General features: G+C 37.4%; 1 protein-coding gene across 1 annotated transcript in view; it reads left to right on the forward strand.

The window, feature by feature from the left end:
• Positions 1-980: 980 nt before the first annotated feature.
• Positions 981-15,329, forward strand: part of LOC125241695 (glucose dehydrogenase [FAD, quinone]-like) — a 49,804-nt gene continuing 35,455 nt past the window's right edge. Inside the window, exon 1 of the mRNA XM_048150291.1 lies at positions 981-1,298. The gene's annotated coding sequence lies outside the window, so the exon portion shown is untranslated. The remainder of the gene's footprint in view (positions 1,299-15,329) is intronic.

Below are 15,329 nucleotides of genomic sequence, written 5' to 3' on the forward strand. Positions count from 1 at the left end.
CTACGTAAAGTACTATCAGCTGCAAAAGTGGATGGCGAATTTATCAATGAATTCATTAATAGTTTCTCCATGCACTTTTGCAGCTGATAGTACAGCGGGCCAAATCTCGACTGGGGATCAAATGTAACTGGTCCATTTTTTCCACGTTTTACAATGTTTGCATTATTAAATAGAGCGTCCACTGGCTGTATAAGGTAGGCGTGTTCAGTGGATACATGTAGAACTCAACATCATAGTGTAAATACCTAATGGAGAAAATGGATTAGGTATAATTGTCCCCCAGTCGAGATTTGCCCCGCTGTACCTTACAGGTATAATATTAATATTACGATCACCTGCAATAATAAAATGATTCTCTTTGAAGGCCATAAAAATGGCCCTACAAATATGATTGTAATTAACATAGGGTCGAATATGCAAACGACCTTTTTGGTGTAGGTAATAGGTATATTATTGATGTTATTACAGGAGCAGTCTCCTGTAATAACATCAATAATATACATACATTTACATGTATGGTACAGTTACCATACTTGTAAATTCAGAAACAAATCTAATAAGTAACAACATCAAAAAGCCTTTTTAAACGGCTTTCCTATTACAGGGTGCTGTGCTCGAAATTTTCCAGGAACAAGATAAAGAGATGAATTAATGTTTAATTAACTTTTTGTACTCAGTTTATTTTAAGATTTTAACCTTGACCAAGAAAGGTCATAATTTCAATTACTTTCATAGCTTACGTACGTAATAACGAAATATTAATATTCAGTGTTTTTTACACAACTGTCAAAAAGACGACCGGTATTACTAGTGACCCAAGGAATCCAAGGTAAGTTCTCAATAAAACTCGTAAAGGCTGCGTCATTCATAAAGTACAGGTAATAAAACATGTACCTAGGTTAATACCTATCGGCCGGAGACAGTGCATTGCACTTAGTCGGTTCGGCAGCTCTGAACACGGTGCATCGGATGCAGCGCGGCCGCGGCGCACCCACTCGTGAGCCTTGGCACATCTCCCATATTCGCTTAAACTTATTCTGCTCAAAATTAACCGAACCATTATAAGTTTCAATCCGCAAAAGGTCATCGCAGTATAAAGTAACGTGTTGTGCGGTACGCACGCGGCCAGTTTCGATGCATAGCGATACGCAGTGTAGCGACCGAGTGACATATCAAAGTGGATCTTCCGTAACCTGGTCGTCTGACCTTCCTTCAGGTTCATGTGTTGGTCGACAGTGGAAAACAATTATGTTTTAACGTTTAATTTTTCAGAGGTTGCAATACCTATTATTACTGAGGTAAGCTATTTAAAAATAAATTAATAGGTATAATAAGCTCCAATTTAATTTTAAAATAAATATTTACCAGGATATTGAGAAAGTGACAAACAAACCAACCATTACCCTGGGCTACACACTCCTACAAAATAATAATTTCATTTTGATCAATTGATATCATGGCTTTAATTATTCATTAAGCTTTAATTGCAATACGCCCGCACTTAAACAAATAATATTTAATTTGTATTTTTTCCATTGCATGCAATTTGTACCAACTTTGCGCTAAAATTGTAACATGACTTAATTAGCCTCTTTGGGGCAAGTGCGTTAATACAATTACACGACAAAGTGTTTGTTTATTCCTTATCCCCATCATGAGGGCTGATTTAGAGTCGGTACGGGACTGAAAGATAATGCTGCATTTGAACGGACGCCTGAAGTGTATGTAACCTTAATTGGTCTGCACTGTGCCTACTTAAAATCGCATACGATACAATGAAGCCTTAATAATACGTGAGATAACCGGTAGATGTCAATTACTAACGCTGTGTCTTGCGTGGGCGACGGTCGCACGACCGTCGCCGTCGCGTCTCATCGCATCGTCTACTTTCCATATCAATAAGGCTTGATTTCGTATGCGTCGCATCGCCGTCGCGCGACCATCGCGCGACCGTCGCCCACGCAAGCCACGGCGTAATAAACACGCGTCCTACTCTTGTTTAAACGAATAATTTCATAATAATTAATTACTTGTCCATGCCAGACCTATTTTAATTACCTCATTTTTATTTGACCTTTTATTTCTCGTGGGCCCATTGTTCTTTTGTTTTGAGCTTTATGTAGATGTGCCGCTGTGGGATGATCTTCAGGTCAAAGCAAACGAGCGCACTGCTAACTTAGATATCCATAACTTGCAGTAGCTTTCCAATTTACAAAACACACTACCTGGGGCGACCTTTGAATTTCAACCACTTGATTTCATGTATTTCAGTAAATAATACCTGTTTCAGAGCAGATGGCGCTTTTTGCCCACACTCATTCATTCATTCATTCATCATCATCGGTTCATTTCTTGACAGGTCGAAACTTCAGAGGGCCATCTGTACTGAAAATCGTCGTACGATACATGTGCAAAAAGGAAACTTTGTTTCATCGATTTTTAACAAGTTTTTGGTTGAAATCCTAAATGTTCACTACAGACACAATTATAAGACAAACGGCCATCGGTTCTTCAATCTTTTATCTACATACGTAACAGTCATAATTTGAAAAAAAAATGAATAGCTACTTACTTATTTTTTGTTTTTTTTAAATAAAGCATAGTTAATTTAGAATTGGTACGCGATGGGAGGAATTTAATTTTTAAATGAAAAGAAAAAAGTAAACAATATTTTTTATTGCAGAATATAAAAGATCGTTTATTAATTTATAGCGTGTCACATATATTTCAATCATTCAGTATGTTTATGCACAAAATTACGGACTTTTCTGAAAATAGTATTCATCATCCTCTGAACAAGATTTTCATCCATCTTTTTTGTCTGTTGATTCCGTGTGGACCGCAAGGAGTGGATATTTTGAATTATTTTGCCACTATTATTTAATTGTCCTTTAATGAAATAATGATTTGGGCAATAATTATTGCCTAGTAGTTTTCTGGAAATTCAACAATTTAGCAATCATTGACCCAGACCAAGGGGATTTTTCACGTATTTGTTCACAGTGCATTTTCGCCGGTCAACGTCCATCATCAATAACTTACAAACGCAAAAAGTTAGATCAACCAAATTTCTAATATAGAGTTATCAACATATTAAAATTAAGATGTGATTATCAGTTTTTTTTAATTTTTAAATATATTTTTTTTATTCGTCGCTAAACGCGTGCCAATACTATGTTAACTATGCTTTATGGTCTAAAAAAACACTTTTTTTTTTAAATTTGATTTTAGTCAAGGGTCTTACATACATGCAATTGACGTTTGGATTTACCTTTGACTTTCCTGTTTAAAAATTCAAAAGAGATTTTAATTTAAAGAAATAATTAAAAGTTTTTGTAAACTCTTCTTTGGCAAGCTTTTGGTGACATGTTTCCAGACTAGAGCCTCAATAGTTTATTTTTACAGTTCCTTGTCTCAGTATAAAATCATGTTTTTTTTAAACACACTCATTTATGTCATTTCTTATTAAACGAAAGTTATTACTTGATTGGGTTTAACAAACATTGATTGGGTAAACAAATTGAATGGGAATCGAGTTTATTGCAATGCTTTCCAAATAAATATTAATGCTGTGCGAATCCTAAATTAAATTATGAATTAATCGATAAGTACGTGTGTGCGATTAGTAATTTTTGAATTGAAATGTCTTTATCCAAAATTTTATTTACATATTTATTTATATTTTTGATGAATTGAGTAGAAATATAATTTATAACAAATCGACCTGCTCACACCGGCCACCTTAGAATCCTTAGATGGTCAATCCATAGAGAACCATCTTAGATATAGCTTTTTGTGGGAACCGTCTGCCGGCAATAAAATTTGTATCCGTTTTATTAGGCGGGCGTCCCTGATTTTTTACCGGCAGCCCTGAATTCAGTTCGCCACTTTCACCTAATAAGTAGCCTGATTCATTTTAGATTCCATCTGCAACTCTCAAATAGTCCTTACACCTTGGTGGGTGTAGCCTCAAAGTGCGTCCCATGACACGGGGCCATGACAGCTGACGTTCGGTATACCCCTTATATTTCATTAAGAACGAAAGAACGACGTAGCATAAAAAATCTCATTGTAGGTATGTCACAAATAACCCCCATGCATTTTGTTCTTGCTCATGTGATGAAAAGCCAGTGCGATACGTTAATCCTATATGCACCGCATAATATAGATAAATTCATACTTACTTACCTACTTATGAACCTAGTGATCAGCAAGCAAGATGTGGCGAGTGCGACTTTGCTCTTTAGTAATGTATGCTAAGCTACTTAGCTCTTTGCTACCTATTAGTGAGTCTACTAGTCAGAGGGGACCGCTTCCAAAATATATTCAGCGAAACTCCTGCATAACTGATACTATATTATGGTATAACGACGACGTACAAACTTATAATTTAACAAGCGATCCAACGGGGTAATGCCGCAAGCATTATGGGCACTTTTGCACCGGAGGCGGTGCGGAGCGGTATTGACTAATTACTGTTTGTAATTATTTTTAGTTAAGGCTTTACACACTTACTTACTTTGACATGTATTTCAAATAACTACAAAATATGTATTATGTAATAAATAAATTTAACAATAAATATTAATTTAATAATAAATACTATTTTGAATAATTATTTACATGATTTTTTAAGTAAGTACGACGGTGAATAGTATTTTGGCGCTGTTTCATTCAATGTTTTGTTACTTTTCATCCAATAAATGAAAGCAAAACTATAAATTAAATGAATATCGTGGAATATTTATTTAATGAGAGAGAACTATAAGGTACAGCGGGGCAAATCTCACCGGGGGCCAATTGTAACTAATCTATTTTTGCCCTTATTACACTTTTTAATTGAGTTCGACATGTATCCACTGAACACGCGTGGCTTATATAACCAGTGGACACTCTAATTAATAATGCAAACATTGTAAAACATGGAAAAAATAGATCAGTTACATTTGCCCCCCAGTCGAAATTATCCCGCTGTACCTTAGTTCAATGTAAAAATATCGGTATACACGAGTGGCTAAAAAATATGACGGGGGCATATTTTTGGGAAACGTACACAAGATATGTTTTTACTCATTACTGTACTACCTTATATTAGCCTAAGATTTCTAAACGAAAATCGTACCTATAGGCAAAATTGGGTGGTATAGTATAAAATAACTAGCTTTTGCCCGCGGCTTCGCTCGCGTTAGAGTAGCCTATGTCACTACATCCCTTCAACTATCACCACATAAAAAATCACGTCAATTCGTTGCTCCGTTTTGCCCTGAAAGAGGGACAAACAAACAGACACACACACTTTCCCATTTATAATATTAGTATGGATATTCTACGGCTCCTGACTCATCATTACACAATTTAAAATGTTAACATATTTACTCGTACATGTAAGTTTGTTTTCATTGTAGCATAAAAACAAAAATACAATAAAAAGAGTTAAAATCCTCTTCGCTAGCTGAATACAGACTAACGGCTACTACTGCGAATTTTTTTTGTAGATTTATTGGACTGTTTTTTATTTACTCGCTGAAAAAAATCTTGTTACTCCTCTTGTTAATCTTGGTATTCCTCTCTAGTTCGTTGAAATCGGTTTTTTTCGGCTATGTATTTGCTAAAGGCTATTTAGTGTTTTCCAACCGTGCTTTTACCGGCCGTGGCAACACATAGTAATGTGGTCGCGCGGTAAACAAAATACTTACGTACTAATACTAAGGTACTAGTGGTACTAAACCACAGTATAATAAAGAGTACTATCGTACAGTATGGCCACCCGCTCCCCGCAGAAAGTGCCGCCCACCCCCTCTCGGTTACCTCACAGTTACCGCCTGTCAAAAACGCGAACATTCGACCTGTCATATTTCACTCATACAAGCATAGTACGCGTTCACCACGAGCTTAGACTGTGTGCTAGGAACGCGCCTCTTTCATATACTTATGTATTTGATCGCCAGTGTCCGAGGTGTGACTAAACTACTAAGGGTACCGCTTCATGAAAAAGTTTGATGATGATGATAAACGCTGCTCTATAGGATGACAGAGACTACAATGTATCTTACCCTGATCAGTTAGGTAATTATGCGTGGCATAATACTGCATTTATAGTAGGTAGGTAAGGTACAGCGGGGCAAATTTCGACTGGGGGGGCAATTGTAACTGATCCATTTTTTCCATTATTACACTATGATGTTGCGTTCTACATGTATCCACTGAGCACGCCTACCATATATAACCGGTGGACACTGGACACTATTTAATAATGCAAACATTGTAAAACATGGAAAAAATTGACCAGTTACATTTGCCCCCCAGTCGAGATTTTCCCCGCTGTACCTTAAGAGAATTAGAATTTATATTTAGCGATACTCAGACTTTTGAATAAATGCCATAATTGGATGACCGTGACAATACTCAACCCGATCCGAGTCATTCATCATATTTCGCGTGATCTGACACAAAGGTCATAATTGGTTTTTAAAGGTTAAACTAATTGTCCAATTCGTAAGGAGGACCAATAAAAATATTTTTCTACTCGTTGACTTTAATCTGTCAATTAGGACACCACAGACTAAACTATAAGTGCTGACTTTTCAGTGTTGGATAGTCTTTGACACTTAGTCAACTATAATATTTCATTACACTTCACTTAAATAGTTAACTGAAATTATAATCTAACCACAAAATTAAAATTTTGAAAAAACCCCCGACCACGACATAGTAGACCGATTTTCATGAAACATGGCTAACTCAGCTTTCAGACAAAAAAAAACTAAATTGAAATCGGTTCATCCGTTCGGGAGCTACGATGCCACAGACAGACACATACACAGACAGACAGACAGACAAACAGACAGACAGACAGACACACACACAGACAGACACGTCAAACTTAAACCACCCCGTCGTTTTTGCGTCGGGGGTTAAAAAATTCAAAAATAGAACTTCATACAAGTTCTATACCAATTTGGATACCTGGCAAATTTTTCTGAAAGACATTTTTTTTATCTATCGCGTTATCGACCAATCACAAACGGTTATTACAAACAATTGGTTGCCAAGTAATTCGATGTTGATACAACGGTGAACGACACCATTAACATTAATTTTAACTTGAATGATGATATTTTTCATGATGACTCATAATAAATATAAATAATAAATATTGGGGACACCTTACACAGATCAACTTAGCCCCAAACTAAGCTTGTACTATGGGTGCTAAGCGACGATATACATACTTAAATAGATAAATACATACTTATATACATAGAAAACATCCATGACTCGGGAACAAATATCTGTGTTCATCACACAAAGAAATGCCCTTACCGGGATTCGAACCCAGGACCGCGGCTTAGCAGGCAGGGTCACTACCGACTGAGCCAAACCGGTCATAGAAAAAGTATTGTATACAATAGTGATATAATTAAGCTTTTCACTCTCGCACCGTACTATTAGGCCACTCAGCAAGCTTATAATCATAATCAGCAAATTATATCACGATTGTATAAAATACTATTGAATTGATTATATAACGTTGACGTCACGATCAGGTTACCTAAAAGAGCTTGTAGCCGTTTTACCTTATAGATAGAAATGTCCTAACATTGACCTTTACTACGTATACACCCGAGACTCGAGAGCAAAAGAAAAGATAACTCTTATTAAATCTTAAATGGACTAGACCAGTGTTTTTCGTCGCGGCATTTATCCAGGGGGTCGCGAAGTTCAGCTTTAAGATAAACTAATGACAGGCTGGTATTTTTTTTTAACTTAAAAAAATCTAATTCTTGAAAATTAAAACAACTCATTTTATGATAAATAAATAAATTGTGATTATTTGTTGAAAACGTCAGCTCGCATAAATATGAAGTAGCAAATGGGATCAAAACTTTAAGGGCTTCTTTTACTAAAAATAATTCAGCCATTCTTTTAACCCAGAACGCATCAATTGAAATGGTGCTTCTTTCACCGAGGCGTTGAGATCGGCCAGCTCAACGGACTTAATATTAAAAAAAAATATTCAAAATCCAACTTTCCATCACCAATCAATGTTTCAGTTGAGAAATAACTTTGGAGTTGGTTTTTTAAACTTTGCAAGCGCTCCACCATATCTGATGATATTTATTGAATGATTTTAGCCATGCAAGGGAAATAATCAAACTGCATACGCATACGCAAACTGCATGCTGTGTAAAAAGTTTGAAAAACACTGGACTAGACTAATGGCACTATTCGTGTTTAGTCTTCGTATGCAATTTCCACAACATCTGGTTACACAACTTGTTTATGGGCGATTCTCAGAGATGACGTTCGGTGCTGATTTTTATTTTCTACTTTTTTGATAAGTCAGTCTATTTACTAAAATCTAGCCTAAATATAAAAAATATTGGTGGTGGAGGCCTCCATTAGAACCTTATAGTTTGTAAGAAATCTGACATTTTAAAATCACCGAAATTATGTATGGGCACTGTAATCAATCGGCACCACCGAATTCAATTTTTTACACATTATTCCACATTTTCATCGTTATGTATAACTTATTATTCAATTTATTGATATTTTTCATTTTAATTCGATGACAGGTGATGTACAAAGGCTCATAATCGCGCAATTTTACTAATTTTGACATGTTAATAGACTAGTCATTATCGAGTAGTGAATTTTGTACCCATAGTATGGCTTAATTTGCTTACAAACATAGTTTTATGTTTTTACAAAGTATATCCTACTATTTAAGTATTAAATGTTAGAAAATAATGCACAATAAACTAGTTTACAACGTGGCAATAGAAGTCGGTGGTCACTTTTTTGGATATCGGTGGTCAAAAAATCCACCGAAACCACGGAAATCAACTCCACTGATATCAAATTTTATCGCTTTTTTGGAGATAACTGCAATAGCATGCATGATACAGAGGAGATGTCATAATGACGTAATAACATACGTTCAAGGATTTATTAGTACCTTACATAACGACAAATGCACTAAAACTGTGGGAGTAAATTGAACCACCGAATCTTAAAAAACATGAGACCAAACCCACCGAATGACTGAGAAACCTTTAAAAAGTCCCCTTTATAAAACGGTACTGCAACTCCTCTACACTGAATGGTTAAAACATAGTTAAAACTTACTATATTTGTGCCACTATGTCCCTGATCTACTAATTTGTAAGAGTACTGTCTTGTTTAGCAAATGACACCGAAATCAGTCACTAGCCCGAGACACATCGTAAATTTGTCTTTACTCGATGAGTTTAGCTAACATATTATTTTTATATAGAAAATATGATAGGTAAACTAATACTTTATGCGTGAATATCTATAACAACTGCGATCAACAACTCCATCTTGAGTTATGATTTTTTGTTTTGCAAATTCTGGGTGCGGGACACGTCCACCGAGGTCATTTTTCGCATTTAATATTTTATTACTTATATTATACAAATAATAAATAAATAATTTGATAGTGTACCAAACAGAACAGAGGCTAAAGATTATGCCTGAATTAATTCAGATTTTTAGAACAGTCCGTTCTGCCGTTTTTTGCCCCGGACACGTAAAAACGCGCCTCCTGAGAACTGCCCTTATGTTAAATGTTAATATCTGAGTTGGGTAGTGGTCGCTTGATATTTATTACGTGCCTACGAATCGATACGAGCAGGTAACATGAGTTCAATGTCGACTACGAAATAGTCTGCCATAGCCCATAAGGCATAAACCCGCGGGCCGCGATTAATGATCGACTCGCCGAGAATTGCACCGACGCGGCCTTGTCAAGCGCACAAGCCTGTTTTTGTGCCATGCCCGAAATTCAGAAAAGAAATGAATTCGTGTCAGAAATTGCTGTGCAGAGCTCGTGATATCGCGAATAGCCAATAAAATGGTTTTCACTGTTGTTGGAGTGTTAAAAAGTTATCGTTGAAAATAATTATTTTGCATTCTTTCTATATTTACTGCTACTTTTGATTCGTAATGAAAAATTACTAAGTAGTAAGCTACGCCGCATCTGAAAATTCTGAAATAGGAAGTACTAACGTCTGTTCAACTTGCTAAGTGCCCCTCTTCCTATTTACTTCAACAACAAAACCTTAATTAAAACCGGTAGAATTTACTGTATGGGTTATACTTCCATTAATTTAATATCCATAACGGGGTGGCGCCAACTGATTCGCAGGTTTAATCAGCTTAATGTGCCTACGGTACGCTAGGCTCATTCCAACGGAGTTTAGCCTCGGGGGACCGTAACGTTGTAATATTGGGCAAAAAACGTCAAGGCTCATTTAAAGTCACAACAAAGTTTGCTTCGCAATGGAATTTACAGCCTTTAAAATATTGAAGCAACTATTTGTGTGCTGCTTCAGTGAGCCTAGGCGATTTAGGAAATTTGTAATGCAATCCTGGTATATTTCAACTCGTAATATCTGACAATTATGTTTGTAAGTATACCACGGTACTCCCAGGTGAGAGTTTTTATACCTTCTTCTAAAAGTAATTTTTTGATCCAAAACAATGCATAGATACATATCAGTTATCAGAGAAAAAAAAGATACAACGGTCTCATAGAGTAACGACATAGCCCATTGAGTGTAAGATGTGAAACAATTACCATGTAGCATTAACCTAAACATGCGAGAACACATCGCACTGATAATCAGATTAGATTCGAGCGAAATCGATTGTCATGGAAAGCAGCGAACTGAAGGGTGAGTGAAGGAGCATACAACTGTACTGTTAGAATACAAAAGGCAAAGTCCAAGCAGTCCAAGAATTCAGCTTATCAGTCAGATATGAAATCTAAGAAGTGCCTAGGCACCTACTACAGGTAATTTTAATAGGGAAGGTAACTTAACTATGACTAACAACTACCAATCAAACCAGCTGTTTTTTTCGGATTAGGTAGAAAAAGAAGAAGGTATCAAAACGATTTGTTAGGATTTATATAAAATATGTGTAATACAATGACGTCACGGTAGTGACATTTCATGACTGGTGTAAAATAATTTATTGGAAATGCAACCAAATAAATAAATATTATAGGACAATCTTAAACAGATTGACTGAGCCCCACAGTAAGCTCAAGAAGGCTTGTATAGTAGGTATTCAGACAACGATATACAAAATATACAAATACTTATATACATAGAAAACGTCCATGTCTTAGGAACAAATATCTGTGCTCATCAGTCATCACACAAATAAATGTTACCCTTGTACCCCAATGTATGCTCTTACCGGGATTCGAACTCAGGACCGCGGCTCAGCAGGCAGGGTCATTACCGACTGAGCACTTACCTTACTTTATCCCATGTCAGGTCCTGTCAAGGAAATACACAATTAACACAACATGTAGTAGGGCGGATATTTCTCTAGTCACTCGTACAAATCTTTAATTGCGAAAAACCCACGGAATCCGTATAATTTCCGATTCTAACACAACTCTGCAAGTAGTTGGTCAATAACTGTGGCGACGTGACTACGAGTACAGGGTACCTAGCCAACATCCCAATCGCTTACGCTTCGTAAACGTATCGTAGCTAGCCCTCTCTATCCTCTGTAGTGGCGCGACGGAGCCAGACTGCAGCTTGGCAAAACAGAGTAGAAGCAGCAGGGTTAGCACATGATTGCCGCGAGAGTATGTCGCCGCGAGATAGACTACCCGTCCTTATGTCATTAACACTTTCGAAACCGGGCTCTACGCGGCGCTACGACATTTTCGCTACATACGGGTTTCCCCATGTAATCGGCTACGCTTCTACGAGCGGTGTGCCCGACAGTCGGGTTCTTGGTAGCGAAAGTGTTAATACGTTTAGAAGAAGTCATCTATCTCGCGGCGACATACTCTCGTGGCAATCATGTGCTAAGCCTACATGGGCGTCTCACTCCGCGATTCTATCGCCGCGCTACAAGTACATGCCGGTGGCCGCGAGTTCGCGGCCCGTTCACTGGTGACGACCTTCTCGCGGCGCAATAGAATTCAATGTCGGCTGCTCGCGTGCGGTCCGTTTGTTAATGTAGGTATGAATTTACAATGGCGGCATTTTCGTGAACATCTGTACTGTACTTGTACTATTATATATTCTGTGGTAGAAGTAGTTTTTTTTTATCACAGCAACACTTAATTTTCTCATACAAAAATGACTCAATAGTTGCCACATGCGAAACGTTTTACATAGACTGTGGCGTCCCTATCTATCATTTTCTACTCTTTTTTGTCAGGCTGTGGCGTCAACGATCGTCTCTTCGGCTAGGCCTGCAGTCCAGTTTCAAAGCCACCGACCTGACTCCTTGCGTTGCCATTGGACCGGTTTCAGCGTTCATCCGTCTGGTTTTCAGCTGGTTATAATTCCTCCTTATTATTACACTTATTACATAAATCAATTACATGTTTCTACATTACGGCCTAGTAAAGCCGGTCAAACAAGTTTGTTACTAAAAAAAAAGAATATGATATATTCACGGCTACATTTTTGGTCTTTTTTCTAGTGACGGAAATAAATATGTACCTTGACAGACTTATATCATGTTACACAATTCATTGCAATTTCAACTGCCGTTGCACTGACATTAGTAGTATCTTGTATTTGATACACTTTATGTTATAAGTAGGTAAGTACTTATTACTCAATAGAATTAGGAATTTTAAACTATTTTGTTTTGTGGCCTAGACTATTTTGCTTTGTACGACCCTTGCACAGCGGGGCTATAAAAAACGCTGCCTAGTTAGCTTGGATGGAACGGCTCTAGTTCTTCTCTATTTAATGATGTAGCAATAGACTGAAAAAAAATCGTTTGCCGGTAGAAATATCAAAACTAGTATACTACGGAACCCTAAAAGCCTAGTCAAATGAAACCAAATATAACAAATATCACGTCATTAACTCTACCGAATGCAATTTGTAATTAACTTTTCTGACACCCTATTTGTGTGCAAAATGAATAAAATGATCAACACAAAGGTTAAATAATGATCAAACAATGAAGGTCATCACGTAATGATAATCATTGAAGGTTAAACTTATTCATGGTGTAAATAGAAGGTCAATGCGCGTCCATTTAGAGTCGTGTCATTATGTCACCGATTGTGGCGATTACGCTATTGTCGCCTCGTGGAGGTGACCGAGTTACACGACAAAATTGCAAATTGTGGGAGCCCTATTACCGACACCCACACTACCCACAGACCACCCAGACAGCGCAATATGAAGCGTATGCTAAGAGCGCGCGAGCGCGTGGTCACACATATACATATGACAAATCTTCCTGGTAAAAAGACATTATTTAAGCAGCGTAATTAAGGACCATCTTACACAGTTATCCATAATTCCATATCCATAATAATATTATAAATGGGAAACTATGTGTGTCTGTTTGTTTGTCCTTCTTTCACGGCAAAACGGAGCGACGAATTGACGTGATTTTTTAAGTGGAGATAATTGAAGAGTTGAACGGTGAAACAACTGGTTTAAGCGTTCCCATACTACATTAATACAGGAAATCATGTGTGACCTTGTGTTGGCTTGAATGCTCCGTATAGTAACGTAGTTGAGGTGGTCTGTGCCGACACCGAACTGCCTACTTACTGATAAAATACAACTAAAAGAAATTAACCTGTTCTATTTTGTTGTAGTTTTTATTCATCGTATTGCAAATGATTGGAACTCTACTTCGGCAGTTTTGGCACCAACAAAAACTTGGGTTTTTATTCTGTATACTGGTGTTTTTACTTTGTATTTTTTTCGTCAAATATCGAGGCGCGAGCATGTACCAACTTTTATATATGTTATGTTTTTGTATGTGTACGTACTGACTTCCGAAGTGTAAAACGCTCATACACAAAAGCGCTCAACTACAAACGCTAACGTGGGGAAACTTGAAGGGGACTTTGCTTCTTTTTTTACTTTGAATATGTAGACGTTTGACCACGATCACACCTGATGGTAAGTGATGATGCGGTCTAAGGTGGAGCACGCTTACGCCGTGTCTTGCGTGGACGACGGTCGCGCGACCGTCGCCATCGCATCGTCTACTTCCATATCGATAAGGTTTGATTTCGTATGCGTCGCATCGCCGTCGCGCGACCGTCGCCCACGCAAGCCACGGCGTTACCTATGAGATACCTATTTACTCTAGAGACCTGGATTGTACTCATGCGGAATCACAGACTCAGGCAGGACATTCCACTCTTTGGCGGTTTTGCTTGACTCAGGGCCGGTTCCATCAAACCGTCTGTCACCGTTAAAGCGTTCGTTAAATTTTATTGTATGCGAAGTTCCTGCTGTGTGGGAATTCTGCTGCGTGACGATGATGTGTCTGTCAAATGTGGTTGATGGAACTGGCCCTTAGTGAGGCTATAACATTCTGAATATTCTGATACTGCCAACGTCCCACGTACGTACAGTCCCGCTCCGCGATTGTTGAGCCATTTAGATCACAAATCACAATGCTGCAAATACAACAACAGCTAGAACCTCAAATTGCTCATGCTTAAATCGCGGAGCTCGATGGTACAATCGTTTACTTTTTTTTAACCCCCGACGAAAAAACGACGGGATGTTATAACTTTGACGTGTCCGTCTGTCTGTTTGTCTGTCTGTCTGTCTGTGTGTGTGTCTGTTTGTGGCATCGTAGCTCGTCCCGAACGGATGAACCGATTTAGATACGTAGTATACGGAACCCTTACTAGTAGAACTCGCACTTGGCCGGTTTTTTATTAAACAATAGTATATTGATTAAATTACAATGTCGATATTACATCACTGTTTTTTTTAGTTACTTAATAGCTGGAAACTATAATTGTATTTTTTTCTGGTATAAGAAATTAAATGGAGTTATTTCATATTAATTACCACAGACACCTGTTCCCGATTTAAACTATCCTCGATTCTATCGATTGAAACACGCTAATCCTAAAATATAATAAATTATCAGTAGCCGTAATATTTTCATCATCATAATTCATTTACTTAATCCAAAAAATTCTGGTTCTAAAAATATTATTTTAATCTTTTATTTACGATTCATAATTACTAACTTCTGCCCCCGATTTAGAACGTGTAGAACGATTAGAACTCATTTCCGTAATTAAAACTATAAGTAGTTGTATAAAAACTAAACTGTACGTACTGTCTATTAAACACCAATGTACTAGACAAACTCGAAAAGCGCGTAGCCTAGCGGTAAGAGCGTGCGACTTTCAATCCAGAGGTCGCAGGTTCGAACCCCGGCTCGTACCAATGATTTTTTCGGAACTCATGTGCGAAATATAATTTAATATTTGCCAGTCGCTTTTCGGCGAAGAAAAACATCGTAAGGAAACCGGGCTAATCCCA

Source organism: Leguminivora glycinivorella, chromosome Z (assembly GCF_023078275.1).
Source record: "Leguminivora glycinivorella isolate SPB_JAAS2020 chromosome Z, LegGlyc_1.1, whole genome shotgun sequence".
NCBI lineage: Eukaryota > Metazoa > Arthropoda > Insecta > Lepidoptera > Tortricidae > Leguminivora > Leguminivora glycinivorella.